General features: G+C 39.8%; 1 protein-coding gene across 9 annotated transcripts in view; it reads right to left on the minus strand.

Annotated features, from left to right (window-relative positions):
* Positions 1-12,635, minus strand: part of FSTL5 (follistatin like 5) — a 561,575-nt gene that overhangs the window by 520,277 nt on the left and 28,663 nt on the right. The gene's annotated exons all lie outside the window — the stretch shown is intronic.

Below are 12,635 nucleotides of genomic sequence, written 5' to 3' on the forward strand. Positions count from 1 at the left end.
TACACGAGTAATTACACAGAGGCAGAAGAGTGCCCTAGGAGTCCAAGAACATGACTGTGATTAGAATGTTAAAGTCTGGACTATAATTTACTTTTTACTCATTTTATGGGAACTCAGCTGAACTGAAAATGTGAACAAGTTGAGGAACAGTGGTTATCCTACATACTTATGTCCACACTCCTGGAACTACTGCTACTCCTCTATGCTTGTGTCATAAATATAAAGGGAAGGGTAAACCCCTTTAAAATCCCTCCTGGCCAGGGGAAAGCTCCTCTCATCTGTAAAGGGGTAAGAAGCTAAAGGTAACCTCGCTGGCACCTGACCAAAATGACCAATGAGGAGACAAGATACTTTCAAAAGCTGGGAGGAGGGAGAGAAACAAAGGGTCTGTGTGTCTGTCTATATGCTGGTTTCTGCTGGGGATAGACCAGGAATGGAGTCTTAGAACTTTTAGTAAGTAATCTAGCTAGGTATGTGTTAGATTATGATTTCTTTAAATGGCTGAGAAAAGAATTGTGCTGAATAGAATAACTATCTCTGTCTGTGTATCTTTTTTGTAACTTAAGGTTTTGCCTAGAGGGGTTCTCTATGTTTTTGAATCTAATTACCCTGTAAGATATCTACCATCCTGATTTTACAGGGGGGGATTTCTTCATTTCTATTTACTTCTATTTTTATTAAAAGTCTTCTTGTAAGAAACTGAATGCTTTTTCATTGTTCTCAGATCCAAGGGGTTGGGTCTGTGGTCACCTATGCAAATTGGTGAGGCTTTTTATCCAACATTTCCCAGGAAAGGGGGGGTGCAAGTGTTGGGAGGATTGTTCATTGTTCTTAAGATCCAAGGGTCTGGGTCTGTAGTCACCAAGGCAAATTGGTGAGGCTTTTTACCAAACCTTGTCCAGGAAGTGGGGTGCAAGGTTTTGGGAAGTATTTTGGGGGGAAGGATGCATCCAAACAGCTCTTCCCCAGTAACCAGTATTAGTTTGGTGGTGGTAGCGGCCAGTCCAAGGACAACGGGTGGAATATTTTGTACCTTGGGGAAGTTTTCACTTAAGCTGGTAAAGATAAGCTTAGGAGGTTTTTCATGCAGGTCCCCACATCTGTACCCTAGAGTTCAGAGTGGGGGAGGAACCTTGACAGCTCAGAAAAGAGCTGTCCTGAATAGAATGACTATCCCTGTTTGTGTGTCTTTTTTGTAACTTAAGGTTTTGCCTAGAGGGATTCTCTATGTTTTGAATCTAATTACCCTGTATCTACCATCCTGATTTTACAGAGGTGATTTCTTTACTTCTATTAAAAGTCTTCTTGTAAGAAAACTGAATGCTTTTTCATTGTTCTAAGATCCAAGGGTTTGGGTCTGTGGTCACCTATGTAAATTGGTGAGGATTTTTACCAAACCTTCCCCAGGAAGTGGGGTGCAAGGATTGGGAGGATTTTGGGTGGAAAGATGTGTCCAAACTACATTTCCCAGTAAACCCAGTTAAGTTTGGTGGTGGCAGTGGAAATTCCAAGGGCAAAGGGTAAAATTAATTTGTATCTTGGGGAAGTTTTAACCTAAGCTGGTAAAAGTAAGCTTAGGAGGTTTTCATGCAGGTCCCCACATCTGTACCCTAGAGTTCAGAGTGGGGAAGGAACCTTGACAGCTTGTGACTATATTATACAACATACAACTGCAGTCCTTCAACTCACCTGAAAGCAAGGCTATTTTCTCTAGAGGTGTTGACCACCATGATTTGCAGGGAGCTCAAGTCCTCCCTCTACTCCAGGCTCCAGTCCTGGGACCATATGTAGTGAAACAGCTGCTTTCCCCAGTGTTCAAGCTGTTCCTCTTTATAAGTGCTACTTACTATTTCTGCCTGTTTCTGTCTTTATTTATGGCATTTGCCAAGCCCGACCCAGCTTTCATTCTCTCTTAGCACAGACCCCCACACCTGTCTCAGTTCAAAACCTAGCTCCCTGGAGAGTTCCCACCAGCAAGCCACTACTATTGCTCCTTCCAGGTTTCCCACCATGTAATCCTCCCTAGTCCTCTTCCTCCTGAGGGTAAAGTTGCCCCTTATATACTACATCATTCCTTGTTTCAGCAGTCCATGATTCCAGTCTGCAGTGATGTGACCAGTTTGGAGTCTACAGCTTCAAAAATTCCTGGCCTTCACAGGGCTGATGCCCTTTAACAGATGTTCTGGCCCATGCCTGCTGTTAAAGGGCCAGTATGCTCTATTAAAGAGGGATGCTTTTGCATAAGTAAACTGATGCACAAAGTCTCTGACTCTGTATGTTCTGTAACTAAAACACTCTGGTGGTAATTCAAAGTCAGATATAGATGCTACTAATACCAGGCTAACACAGAGGAAAACCAAATATTGCCAGCAGATCTTTGGCACTGAAGAGTTGAAATGGCCCTGCAGTATGGAATATTGGCATATATTTCATTGGAATTTTGGAATTCAGGTATACACAAAGAATGGTATTTTTCTTTTATTGTCTCCAGTAACAATGATTCAGAAAAAAAATATGTAGAAACAAGGAAATTTGACTTCTAATGTTGGGGTAAAGCTTATTTGTATCTAGTATATTGGTGAAAATGTTTGAAAGTAGTTATTTGTTAACCTCTAGATGACACTGACCTTGAAGTTAACAGTTATACATGCTAAAACTAGACAAGGACTGGCCTGTCTCCCAAGATTTGTGAGAGTGTTGGGTCATCCTTCAGGATAGGTTGTAGATCCTTGATAATGCGTTGGAGGGGTTTTAGTTGGGGGCTGAAAGTGACGGCTAGTGGCGTTCTGTTATTTTCTTTGTTAGGCCTGTCCTGTAGTAGGTCCCCTTCCTCAGACGTTCTTGTTAAACCCTGGATTTTTTGCTGGAAATGGCCCACCTTGATTATCACACACATTGTAAGGAGAGTGATCACTTTAGATAAGCTATTACCAACAGGAGAGTGGGTTTGTTGGGGAGGGTGGGTAGAAAACCTGGATTTGTGCTGGAAATGGCCCACCTTGTACAATATTATACACGTTGTAAGGAGAGTGATCACTTTAGGTAAGCTATTACCAGCAGGAGAGTGGGGTGAGGGAGAGAGAACCTTTTGTAGTGATAAACAACCATTTTTTCATGATTTGTGTGTATAAAAACAAACATCTTCTGTATTTTCCACAGTATGCATCCGATGAAGTGAGCTGTAGCTCACGAAAGCTTATGGTCAAATAAATTGGTTAGTCTCTAAGGTGCCACAAAGTACTCCTTTTCTTTTTGCGAATACAGACTAACACGGCTGTTATTCTGAAACCTGACATTGTACAATGTAAATGTAGGCTACAGAATAGTAATTTCACATAAGACAGAGAAGAGAGTGACATTCCACCACTCTTCCATCTAAACTGCATAAATTGTGGCCACGTGTGGTGTGAAAGAATAGACCCCTTACAATTTTAAAAATTATCTGACCTTGAAGGGTTTTTTCTTTGTTCTGGTTCAAAAGAAGAGAAAATTATTACACGTTCAGTCTTCTGACTTCATTGCCTCTTAACTTGATGAGCACTTAAAATATAAATTAAAAAAGAAATGCAGCTTTTAGGACAGGCTCTGCCTAAAATCCCAGAGGTATGATGTCTGCATTTCTTATTTGCGGCTCATTTAACTTTTGTCAAAGTCAGACAAAATTTCTCTTGAACTTATTGCATAATGTGATTGATACAATGATCATTTCTACCTTAAAAAGTCATTGCAAGGGGTACTACTCTTCCTTAAATCAATGAATACTTTTTATTACATCTTCATTATAAGAGTAACATGATTTACATATTAATACTATTCAATTTTGAGGACTAAACAAGGAGGGAAACTTACCATATTATATAAGAGGAGACACTAAAACTTCATCCACAATTCATACTGTACCCTTACTTTACCAAAAATTCTAATATGTATAAGGAAAAAAATGTTTTCAGGAAATAAACTTTCTCAATAAAAGTAGGGTTTTTTTGCACCCAGCAAGTACACAAATCATGCATCCTTTGCATTTTACTTCCATCACTGCAAAGGGAGATGATATTTGGAACAGTGCGGAAAGAGGGCTTGACTTTAATTTTTTTAATCTCCGGAACATAAAAACTGAGTGCCCACTAAGATTGACTCCGTTTGACAGTCAAAGGTGTTAGAAATGTCATAAGCATCAGTCATGCAGAGTGATTGAGTTGGGACAGAACAGGGATATACTTATGCTAGAGTGTAAGGGGATAGTTGGAAACTCATAAGAGAAACCCATCCTATGCCCCAGAATAAGTCAATTGACTAATATCTTTTTCCGTATATCTGTCATTTGTTGTTTTAATAGTAATTGAAATCATAAGGTATGCTTTTAGTCCAAATAAAGGTATGAATTAATAAATCTGAGTGTATCAGCCCCGAGTGTGTTGTGTTCCTCACCTAACAAAGGGCAACTAGGGCATCTGCCTCACTGTATCCCCCCAAGGGCAACATGGTCTTTATGGTCCCATTGTTATGAAGACTAGGGTCTGGATTTGCTGGCTGGAGCTCTAACCAGACAAGACAGAGGAGATGTTGGCCTTGAGGGAACAACCAGAGAATTTGGCAAGGGCTATAATACTGGCCTATGCTCCCTACTGAATTGTTGGTTGCTTCTCTTCACCATTGCTTAGGGCTAGATTATGCCAGTGAAGCACAGCATATAGGAAGGGGTGGTTCAGAGCCAATGAATAAATCATTTGCTCATATTGTGAAAGTAGTTTGATCAGATTGTCAGATATTCAGTCCTGTGTAACCTTTAACAGCTTTGTCAGCTTTGTCAATAGTTTGTGGCTGTTGACCCATCCCTCCCTGCAGGTGACCAGAAGCAAGGGGTATTATATAGGTCCATGCCAGACAGGAGAAGCCCACTTTTACCTGACCCAGGCAAAGCAGCATCCCCTCTCCCATGGAAAGCAGCATCCCCTCTCCCATGGAAGTGGTGAAATAGCAGGCTGTAAGGATCTGCTGTTGGCATTGCACAAGTCACTTCTTTCTTGGGGGGCTGGGAAGAAATCTCCCCCCTCACCACCAGATTGGCCAAGGCAAAGTAGGGGGTTTGTCACTTTTCCCACAGCAGCTTTTGGGGTTGGGAGGGGCTTAGTTGGGGCAAACATAGAATAGAAGCTAAGCTATGATGTCACAACTCATTATGTAAGCATGTGGTGGATGTCCAGTGCAGGTACTCCATAGGGAAGGGATACAGTGATCAGATAAAATGGACTGATTAATGAATACTGGCTTTTAAATTCTTTAAGTGCTAAAAAAGGCAGGTTTGGGGCTCCTATGACTAGCATATTAGGAAGCCAATCCCTCCTCCTTTATAGCCCCCCAACCCTCATTTGAGGGGTGGGGAGGGATGGTGAGATCCCAGCAAGTTGGCTGGGGCCCAGGATGGGTATATGGGGGAGGGTTGATGGAATATTTATGGATATATGAAAATGATCATGGAGTTACCTGCACTGTACACTTTTAACTACCGGGTAGAATAATATTGCAGCCTAATTAAACCACATTCAGTGCCTCCTGTCCTTCTTCTGGCATAGTCAGACAACATATACCCAAAGCCTATATATTACAATATGTCTTCTACTACACATTTGTAGCCATTTCAGAATAAGTCAAAACACACATTCTCTAACTCTATCCTCAATATTAGTATCATGTATTAGCAGGAGTGTGGTAAACAAGACACAAGAAGTAACTCTTCCTTACTTCACCTACAGTATATTGTTCACCATTATACTGCTAAAAGCATTCTGGGCCCATTACCTTTAAAATATGTCTTAGTTGTATTCTGTCTTCACTCACACCAACAGGGATTGTAATTCAGCAGCCATCACAGAATATCATTTGCACTTCCAAATATCACATTTATATTATCTACCTCTACGAGATACATATATAACCACTGTCCTCAATAATCTTAAACAGCAGCAAAAACTACATAATTGCAGTTCATTAAGTGTAAAACCTCCCACTTCAACAATTAGAATTCAACCTAGCATATGATCACATGCAATCTTTACTGGAAAGTGCCACACATAAATACATTAGTCAGAATGATCTCAGTCAGGATGAGTCTTTAGTGTGGCCCGACGACCGTACTGGAACACATCTTTTGAATCCTGACACCCTCTGATTGTCACTGGAGTGGTCAATGCCGCAAATCATTTAGTTAGTTAAGCTGCTCCTCTCTGCTGAAGTGGACAAAATGAGGGAAACCCATGCATTACCCATACCAAAGGCATGAGACTAATCCAGAGAACCTGTTTCTCTTTCCTGCTGATGGATTCTTATTGCCCAATATTATTTTATAATTAATGTATTTTACCCTTGAAGTATATTCAAGGCCCAAGAGGTCAGGATAATTTGGATAACAATCCTATAAGTATCTGAATTTTTGAGCTAGCTAAGATTATATGAACTGAACCTGCAAATATTTTGAAGTTTGACTATCACCTCAGTAATTTAAACTTCAGCAAAACTGCCTCTAAACAGTGAAATAATTCCTAAGAGGTGTTAAGCATTTACAACTCCTATTTAAATCCCAAGGAGTTGTATGAGTCAGTGCCTCTCGTACTTTTGCCCAGTACACACACACACCTGGGTTATAGTTAAAGCATGAAACAACAGAATTCTATGCAACAAAAGAGAGATTAGGGATACTCTACCACTCAGCACATATCGTCTGAAATTACTGCACCATTGTAAATATCACAACAATAGAACTGATATAATTCTTTTTCCATGTTCCAGCATAAAAAGAAATAGAGCAAAATAGTGCAATATTCATGTTTTATTCTTTCCCCCACATAAGCTTTTCTTTCTCATCAAGCACTTCCTGAAAGTAAAGTTCTCTAAGTTCCTACATGCAGTCATGCTATAGCACTTTATAGAAAGAAGCTATTTATCCTAAGCTCCTTTTTGTCATATTTATTTGAAATAACAAAATTAACCCTAAATACCATAATGTACTTGCAAACTTAACATTCTATTATACCTACATAAAGGTCACAGCATCATACATATAAAACTTAGCACCAACTTTTTTAAGCTAATCAAGGCCTTACTTGCTTGGCAATTAAGATATTTTCCTCTGAGTTTGAGAGGATTGTTCTTTAAAGTATTAAGATTGTCCAGAGTCTTGTATAAACCTTGCAGGTGGTTTGATGTTGGAGAGAACGTGAGTCTCTCTTATGGCAATGGGAGACTACCTTGCACTTGGTTTTGCTGGTGGGGTATTTTTGAGAGTCTGTTCCTTCTTTGTCCTGCTTATCAAGTATCAGCAAAATGCACATTTTGTCATCTTTCACATTCTTGGTTCTTTCCTGTGTTCTTGTGGGTGAATGCATTCTTAATTTTGGTGATTATACACCATTCACTGTTATGTAACTTATAAGAAGGTTTTATCTGCTCAATACATATAGCTTGCTTCCAAGTGCATGACTTATCCTGAGAAAATAGTTTGACGATCTCCCATATGTAGCTCTGGGAAGTTTTTTGTTTGTCGGATGTGGTAGATTTTGGCCTTTCAGATCTTTTTTTCCTTTTAGTCTATTACTTCTTCCACCACTGCCAGTATGCTGAGGCTATAGGCACATAGGTACACATGCAGCATAACATTAAGTATTGTTCTGGGCTGCTATTAATGCCTTGGGTGGGAGTGTTCAAGGATCCAGCCATATATTTGTGTTGTTTTTTACAGCTTTCTTTAATAGAGCTTTAGAAATTTTAAGCTACCAATTTGGCTTTACCATATTACTGTCTCTGGTGTGGTGGTGATATGTTATGAATGAATTCCCATGCCCAGGCAAATTGCTCAAATTCACTGTAAGGGTCCGTTATCTGAAACTGCACAGTTTGGGATACCATGCGTGATGAAATGCTTCACTGCTTTGTCTGTGATGGTCACTGCCATAGTGTCTGACAGTTGGCCTAGTTCCCAGAAGTCTGAATAGTAGCCTGCAATAATGAGGTAGTTATTGAGTGTGGTTTGCAGTGAAAAGGTCTGTTCCTACTTTGCTCCAAGGTCTGATAGTGATTCTGTCCATTTTTATTGTCTCTTTCTGCTGCTTGGCCTGCATTTCCCCGTGCATATCTCAACTGCTCCCCAGGTTTCAGATACCCGGGGTCATGTTTGACCAGTATACTATGTCTCTGGCTTTCAAGATACATGCTTCTATTCCATAACGGTTCTGATATATTCTTGAGAGAATTTGTTCTCAATAGTCTGGACATTATGATTTGACAGCCTTTATAGATGAAGCTATCTTAGATGTTCATATTCTCAGGATAGTTCCAGTATTCTTGGGAAGCAAGTGGGGCTTCTCCACTGGTGTCTGGCCATCCTGACAGAATGATGAATTTTAGCACTGAAATATATAGCTTGTATAGTTTGTTCTCAGATTCTTTCTAGCTGCTGCCTTGAAACTGACAAATAATTGATTTAGCTGATTTTTTTGTGTCTTTCTGTATTTTCTATATTTCTACCAGGTTGTGGGTATCATATTCTTGTCCAGCTGCCTTATTTTCATGCTGCAAGGCTGCTCTGGATAAGAAGTCAGTTATGCTCATGTCTGTCCCTTTCTTGTAATATATATCTCATTTGCAGCACTTGTGTTTCAACAGCATGCACTGAAGTTGTTTTTGGGCCACTAGCTGTCATTTGTAAAAAGCTGATGCTTCTGATTTATGATCACTTTCTATTGAATAATTTCCCACTCTTAAACATACTGGTTGAACTTTTCACATGTGAAAACTATGCAATGTTGTTGTAGCTATGTCCATCCCAGGATACTGGAGAGTGGTGACACTCTGAGTCCCTCTCCCAGGCCAGAGCAAGAGATCAGTGTAGCTCAAAAGCTTGTCTCTCACCAGCAGAAGTTGGTCCAATAAAAGATATTACCTCAGCCACCTTGTCTCTCTAACACTGTGGAAGACAGTCCTGTTCACTCTCAGCATATTTTTGTTCCTTTGACAGTAGTACCCTTTTTATGAAGACTACTTTTGTAGCAGTGATGCTTAACGCTAAGATTTAGTCACAGGTAGTTTTGGGAAAAGTCATGGACAGGTCACAGGCAATAAATAAAAATTCATGACCTGTCCATGACTTTTACCAAAAACACCCCTGACGAAACCTCTACTTCTGAAGCCCTGCTGCTCCAGGGGCCCCTGCTCCAGTGCTGGGGGTTGACTGCCCCTGGCCACTGCTCCCCAGGGACTACTCTCCGGACAGCCTCCGGGTGCCCCTGAGGCCACTGATCTAGCCCTCCCAGGACTGCTGCTGCTCGGGTGGTCACCAGGACCTCTGTTTAGGAACTCCCCAGAGCCAGCTGCACCCGCTGCTGCTTTGTCAGTCTCTGGAACCAGCTGCCCGGGGCTGCCTGAGCAGTGTCCAGTGTGGCTGGCTCCAGGGACCACCCGAGACCGCTGACTGGGCACCCCCCAGGGCCGGCCCCAGGACCACTGCTTGGGTGGTCCACGGGACCAGCCGCTGCTTGGATGGTCCCCAAAGCCAGCTACCAGGGGCCTCCCAAGCAGCTGCTGGTGCAGCTGGCCCTGGGTCGCTCCAGCAGACTCAGACACACCAGTTGCTGTGGAAGTCACGGTGGTTGCAGAAAGTCACAGAATTTGTGACTTCTGCAACCTCCATGAGACAATCACAGCCTTAGTGATGCTCCAAGCCCTATCTTACTGGCATTATGTTGTATGGTTGTTCATCACTCACATCGTAATATTTCAGGATAGGATAGTTGGTCACCAACTCCTTGATACCCAACACAGGTACATCAGATTGAGGTAACCATGTCCATTCTGCACCTTTGTCCAATTGTCACCTTAGGGGTTCAGACACATCTGACAGGTTTGGAAAATATTTTGTCAGATAGTTTCTGAACTGATTTAATATCTTTAGTTGTAGGCATCTGTTGTATTCCTTTTACCTTTTCAGGGTCAGGTTGCAGCCTTTCAGAGATCAGCAATTGTCCCATGTATGGTATTATAGTCAATCACAATTTAATCTTGTTTATATTCAATTTTAGATTTATTTGCCTGGCTCTTTCTGGCAGACAGATGAGGTTGTGCTTGTGATCTGTCACAACTTTCACCATGTTGTCTTTGCATTCATTCATCAGAATGTCGTCAGCTATGACCGTCATACATGTGAGTCCTGTCAGCATATCTTGCTGGTAATGTTCATATTCTTCCACTGCATCTCTGATCCCAAATCACATTCTCAACCATCTCTACCTACCTGTGGAATCCAAAATGTGATGAGGTAGCTGCCTTCCTTACTCTGTTGCATTTGCCAACATCTGCCTTTGACATCAAGTACTGAGGATAGTTTGTGTTTCGTGAAGTAGGTACTATTTCTTCAGTTGCAAGCATTTGATAATGAGGTTTTTTAATTGCTTTGTATAAGCTGCTTGGATCTATGCAAATGCACAATTTGCCAAGCTTCTCAATAGATATCATGCCACTTATCCAACATGTGGGAGCTATGACTTTAGAATATGAAGGAATCATTGCTATTTAATTTATTGCACCTAATATTTTTTTTCTCTTAATGCAATGGGCACCATTAGGAAAACGTAAATGATGAACAGAATACCAAGGAAGCCTACACAGGCTGAAATTTGACATTAATACAGGCAAAATAGCCAAAATAAATGGTTTATAAAGCTCAGGCACTGTACTGGCTGAATCATTTTATCTATTTCTAGATATAACATTCCTGGAGGACATCTCAGTCCTACAGAAATATCCTGGTAATCTTTTCTCAGCTTTTCAGCAGGGATGCCACAGTTCTTTGTTTTTTTTTTGTTCTGCTTGCTTGTCTATTGTACGAATAATGTGTCACTGGCTTAATGTCACTAGGTTCATGCTTTCATTTGTTTTAGCTGAAAAAAGTGGCTTCTGCGAACTACCTGAAATTTCAGCTTGTGTAGGTTTCCTTGGTATGCTGCTCATAATTTACATTTTCCTAATGGTATTATGATCATTCAGTTGGTATAATTTTTAATTTGACTTTGCTTGGTTGTAATTTCACTTTCTTCTCTTGAATAATGCTGAGAGAAATCTTTGTAGCTTAGCATATTTACTGGTGTCTCACTGTCTATTTGGCATTCCATTTCCTCTTTGTTTTTGTGTTGCTGCCTTGCCTTTGCATCCGGTGTTAGTCTGAGCTTCATAAACCATTTATTTTGGCTATTTTGCTGATATTAATGTCATATACATGCAAAATATCATCCTCTGAGTCGCTGCGTCTTTCCTCAATATGAGGATGACATTTTTCTTTTGCTGCAAGCTTTGACATCATGATTAATTTTGCCGCAATTATTGCATATGACGCCATATGCTAGACATATGCTAAACAATACTTTTAAGTACCCTGATGTATTAAGAAATATATCAGATAAGAAAAAGTATATGTTTTGGGCAGCCCTTACCAATCAGTTACATTAAAAAGTTGAACCTATATATGTATAGTTGGATATACCAAAGTTCCAAATGAATTAAAGTTCATTGACTTTTGAAACACATCTTAAATTATACGAAAGAAATTGTATCTAAAGAGGGGAATATCCTATTTGAATATGAATGTATTTATACCTTAATTATCCAGTTTTCAAGTTTCAAAGAAACTGCTACAGGAAATTTTTCACATATTTTACTATTATGCTTTATTACTTGAGGGAAGCTAGCCAGGATATTGTCATTAGAAACCTTCATATAATTCATTTGAAAATATGAAAACTGTCCTATCCAAAGACATTGATGTTAATCAACAATACATTTAGTAAAAAGTAATAATGGAATTTAAATACTGGTTGGATTATTGAATTCATTCTCCACCATCTCTAAGACAGAGAACATATCAGATATTAAACTGATACCTCATTTGACCCTATCAGAAAGGTTATATTAAAAATATCAAGGAGTGTTTCTATATACTTTCAGGATTTGACAGTTGTTTTACTCAAATTGCTAATCTGGAAAAGAGAATAATTAATTATTTACTATAGACCAGGCATTGGCTATGAGTTCAATCACCATATTTTGTGTTATTAATAGGTTTATAGTATAGCTACAGTGGTAAATATAAACTATGCTTCACTGCCTATGATTTGAACACATCATTGTATATGCTGATGCAAATAAATTCCTGTCAGTGAAGAGTATACTTGCTACCCTTTCCTAAATATGGTTTTGCTATACACACTCCTTTTTTTCATAGCATGATGAACAAACAAGTTTACTTTTATAGGAATGATGGAGAATGTTCAGTGACGTCAATTATAGATTGTTCCAAAATAAACTTTGTTAAGAGTGTCTAGAACTGCTGCTACGAACCATGTATGATATACAAGAAAACCAGTCATATTTACCCTTAGTGGTAGAGCTGAACAATGAAATCCACTATATGGATTTTATGTACATTTTTACATATTTGGAGCTAGATCCTGAGACTGAGGTGCATGAACCACAGATCAAGAGAGATATAGTTGTAGCCATTGATCACCATTAAGTGACTGAAATCTTGGGGCTCTACAGATAGACAGAAAACTGTTCTAGTTTATGCTATCTGCCACAGTCCCAAGGACCTA

The sequence above is a fragment of the Lepidochelys kempii genome, chromosome 4 (genome assembly GCF_965140265.1).
Source record: "Lepidochelys kempii isolate rLepKem1 chromosome 4, rLepKem1.hap2, whole genome shotgun sequence".
In the NCBI taxonomy this organism is placed as follows: Eukaryota; Metazoa; Chordata; order Testudines; family Cheloniidae; genus Lepidochelys; species Lepidochelys kempii.